Source organism: Chrysemys picta, unplaced genomic scaffold (genome assembly GCF_011386835.1).
Source record: "Chrysemys picta bellii isolate R12L10 unplaced genomic scaffold, ASM1138683v2 scaf125, whole genome shotgun sequence".
In the NCBI taxonomy this organism is placed as follows: domain Eukaryota; kingdom Metazoa; phylum Chordata; order Testudines; family Emydidae; genus Chrysemys; species Chrysemys picta.
In genome coordinates, this window is record NW_027052832.1 from 110314 (window position 1) to 114465 (window position 4152).

Here is a 4152-nt window from a genome sequence, read left to right on the forward strand (position 1 = left end):
AGGAAAGAAGTGACCAAAATAGATGGGGTTCCCATGGAAGGAAAAACCCAAGGACCTGGACCCTACTTCATAATGAAGAAGGATCTCTTATACCGGGTCGCCCCAGTATAGGGGCAGAAGGGACAGCAGATCCTAGTACCTCAAAAACACCAGAATGCTGTATTAAGCCTTGCCCATAGTCATCTTTTTAGGGGGCATTTGGGGGTAGAAAAGACCCTGGCACAGGTCCTACGATGATTTTTCTGGCCCGGAGTACATGAAGAAGTGAGGAGGTACTGTGTGTCCTGTCCAGAGTGTCAGCTGCACAGTCCCTGTCCCCATTTGAGGGCACCTTTAGTACCCCTTCCCATCATAGAGGTCCCCTTTGAGCGAATAGCCATGGACCTAGTGTGACCCCTGGAGAAGACGGCTCGGGGTCACCAATATATACTTGTTGTTTTGGACTATGCTACTCACTACCCAGAAGCCATCCCCCTGCGGAACACGGCCTCTAAAACAATAGCCAAAGAACTGGTGGGGATCTTTGCCCGAGTGGGGCTACCGAAGGAGATACTAACAGATCAAGGAACTCCATTTATGTCGAAGCTAATGAAGGACCTCTGCACGCTGCTCCATATACATACCCTGAGAACTTCAGTCTATCATCCGCAGACTGATGGGCTGGTAGAAAGGTTTAACCAAACCCTCAAGGCTATGATAAGGAAGGTGGTAAATCGGGACGGGAAGGACTGGGACACCCTACTGCCTTACTTTATGTTCGCTATCCGGGAGGTACCTCAGGCCTCAACTGGGTTTTCCCCCTTCGAGTTATTATACGGGCGCCACCCCCGTGGCATACTAGATATCGCCAAAAAGATCTGGGAAGAGGAACCCAGTGAGGGGAGAAATATAATAGAACATGTAATGCAGATGCGAGACCGGATAGCCAGGGTCACCCCTATTGTACGGGAACATTTGGAGAAGGCACAGGAGGCCCAGCGAACCCATTACAATCGCCAGGCAAAAGTGCGACAGTTCCAACCAGGGGATCGGGTTATGGTGTTGGTACCCACGGCAGAAAGCAAGCTTCTGGCCCAATGGCAGGGGCCCTATGAGGTGGTTGAACCCGTGGGGGAAGTAACCTACAAGGTGCGGCAGCCAGGATGCAGAAAACAAGAACAGATTTATCACGTTAACCTTCTGAAACCCTGGCATGCACAAGAGGCATGCACAACGGTCCAAAAAGACCTAACCCAGGAAAACAAGCCTTCCAAACAGGTGAGAGTGTCTCCCGATTTAACACCAGACCAGAAGAATGAGGTGTCTGAGATGATCTTCCGTAACCAAGATGTGTTCTCGACAAAACCGGGTCGAACAACCGAGACATATCACCACATCGTCACGAACCCTGGGGCCAGAGTAACAATGAGGCCCTACAGGGTGCCAGCAGCCAAAAGGGAGGAAATAAAAGCAGAAGTACAAAAGATGCTGGAGTTGGGGATCATCAAAGAATCCCACAGTCAGTGGTCCAGCCCAATCGTGCTGGTGGCCAAACCTGATGGCAGCACAAGGTTTTGCAATGACTTCTGGCAACTAAACGAGGTATCCCAATTCGACGCGTACCCCATACCGCGCATAGATGAGTTAGTGGACCGTCTGGGCAATGCCCGGTGCTTGACTACCCTAGACTTGACAAAGGGGTACTGGCAAATTCCCCTTGCCAAAGACGCAAAGGAAAAGACTGCGTTCTCTACACCAGAGGGTCTTATTCAATATATTGTCCTCCCTTTTGGACTACATGGGGCCCCAGCTACCTTTCAGCGCCTCATGGATAAGCTACTACACCCCCATAATCATTATGCTGCTGCCTACCTGGACGATGTGGTCATTCATACCCCAGACTGGGAAACCCACCTCGAAGGTGGAGGCAGTGCTCGATACCTTCAGGCGAGCTGGCCTTACAGCTAACCCTGCTAAGTGTGCTGTAGGGTTTACGGAGGCCAAATATCTTGGCTACATTGTGGGAAAAGGTTTGGTAAAACTCCAACTGAACAAGTTAGAGGCCATCCAAAATTGGCCCCGACCACATCGCAAGAAACAAGTCCGGGCATTCCTAGGTGTGGTGGGGTATTACCGACGATTTAGCCCCCACTTTGCCACAAGGGCAAGCCCCCTGACAGACCTACTGAAAGCCCACGGACCTGATCTGGTGAGATGGTCTGACGGAGCAGAGAGAGCATTCACAGACCTACAGACTGCCCTCTGCAGTAACCCCGTACTGATAGCCCCAGATTTTACCAAGGAATTTATCCTGCAGACGGATGCATCGGAAGTAGGGTTAGGGGCCGTTCTATCACAGATGGTTGGGGAAAAGGAACATCCAGTTCTCTACCTCAGTAGGAAACTCCTTCCGAGGGAACAAAAATATGCTGTGGTGGAGAGAGAGTACCTCGCTGTAAAATGGGCCATGGAAACGTTGCGCTACTACCTGCTCGGGCGCAGATTTGTCCTCGTGACCGACCATGCCCCTCTTCAATGGATGCAACGGAACAAGGAGAAGAACACTAGGGTGACCAGGTGGTTCTTATCCCTCCAACCTTTCCAGTTCCGTGTGCAACACAGAGCAGGGAGCCATCACGGCAATGCCGATGGCTTGTCACGTGTGCACTGTCTGGCGTCCCAAGCTGCCCAACCCCTTGGTGTTGAGCAGGGGGGAGGGATATGTGACAGACCCAGACAAATGGGGTACAGAAGCCTTGTAGAAGGCAAATATACTGGCCATTGGATGAATAGTTTTCTGTTCTCTGAGTGACCAGAGCAGGGGCTGCACTAGAACAAGCAGGAACTTTCTTGAACCAATTTAAGGCAGGCAGGCTAATTAGGACACCTGGAGTCAATTAAGAAGAACCTGCTAGACTCAATTAAGGCAGGCTAATCAGGGCACCTGGGTTTAAAAAGGAGCTCACTTCAGTTTGTGGTGGTGTGTGTGAGGATCTGGGAGCAAGAGGCACTAGGAGCTGAGAGCGAGAAGGCGTACTGCTGGGAGATCCTTTTTTAAGAACATTATTGGATTTCTGTGTTTTAAGAGGTCTCTGCATGTTTTTCAGTTAGCTGGTGGCAGCAGCTGATTTCTTTTCCTTTTTTCAGTTCTTCCCCAGACAGGGGGGGAAGAGTTCGGGGGTACCCCACAGGAAGGAATTCCCAAGTGCGCCTTCCTGGGCTCTCAAAGGGGTGGCAGCATTTACCAATCCACGGCCAGGGGGATCTGTAACCTTGGGAGTTTAATACAAGCCTGGAGTGGCCAGTATTAATTTTTAGAGTCCTTGTGGACCCTCCCCCCCCCCTTCTGCACTCAAAGTGCCAGCGTGGGGAATCAGCCTTGACAGCATCCCAGCTGGGGAAGTTTCCCATTAGCCTGGCTCCCCAGACCAGGAGAGACCGGCCCAGGGCAGTATGCAAAGCCCAGTGATACTAACGCCCACAGTGACTGTCCTGCAGCACGGGGCAAAGGTCTCAGGCCCCAGAGCCTTGGTACCTCCTCTGCTCCCAGGAGGAGACTAACGAAAAATAATTCCCCGAAATGAGGTAAACAGCCCCATGACTTGCAAAAGCAAATAAAATACAGGAGTTGGGTCACCATCTCCTTGTGCTTAGATCAGGGGGCTGGAGCCAGGACTCCTGGGTTCTAGCCCTAGATTTGCTGCTTCCAGGGCAAATCACTGGGGGCAGTGAGGCTGTAGGAGTGCCAGGGGTTGTTGTGGGGTCACTCCCCGCAAAGGGAGAGGGGCGGGAAGGGGTTAATTCATGAAATCCAGAAAGTGATTAAAGTTCCCAGCCGGACAGACAAGTCCCTGAGCTCCAGGAAGGGGTCTCGGGCCTGGGGGCTGCAGGTCCGACTAGAGCTAAGGGCGCTGCTGGGTCACTGTGTGTAGTGGGGGGCTGAGAGCCCCTGAGCCGAACTGTGACCCCTTCCCCTAGTGCCACCCGCCCCCAGCCCGGGGGTGCGGCCCCCCGAGTTCCAGCCTCGGAACACACGGACCAGCTGACCCCAGAGAGGCGGGGCCAGAGACCGGCCGAGCTAATGGCGGCTCCGCCCATTACAGCCCCGGGGCCCAGGTCTCATCCCGCCCCCGCCCCCCCCGGCTCAGACATTCGGTTCCCCTTCGCCAGCCG